Below are 483 nucleotides of genomic sequence, written 5' to 3' on the forward strand. Positions count from 1 at the left end.
CCAGATTCAGAAAAAAAACATGGAACGAGGGATATCATTGCTGATAACCAATGGATCTTGGCTAAAAGCGGAGAATATCAGAAAGATGTTTACCTATGCTTTTTTGACTCTGCAAAGGCTTTCAATTGTGTGAATCATGACAATCTATGGACAACATTGCGAACTATGAGTATTACAGAACACTTAGTTGTGATCATGAGGAATTTGTACCTGGACCAAAAGTCAATTGTTCGAACAGAACATGGGGACAATGAATGGTTTAAAATTAAGAAAAGTGTGACAACATTGTATTCTTTCACCATACTTATTCAACATGTATGCTGAGCAAATAATCTGAGAAATTGAGTTATATGAAGAAAAACATGGAATGAGGATTAGAGGAAGAATAAGTAAAACCTGCGATATGCTAATGACACAACCTTGCTTGCTGAAAGTGAAGAAGACTTGAAACATTTACTGATGAAGATCAAAGAGCACAGCCTT

This window comes from Chrysochloris asiatica, unplaced genomic scaffold (assembly GCF_000296735.1).
Source record: "Chrysochloris asiatica unplaced genomic scaffold, ChrAsi1.0 scaffold00013, whole genome shotgun sequence".
NCBI classification, from domain to species: Eukaryota; Metazoa; Chordata; class Mammalia; order Afrosoricida; family Chrysochloridae; genus Chrysochloris; species Chrysochloris asiatica.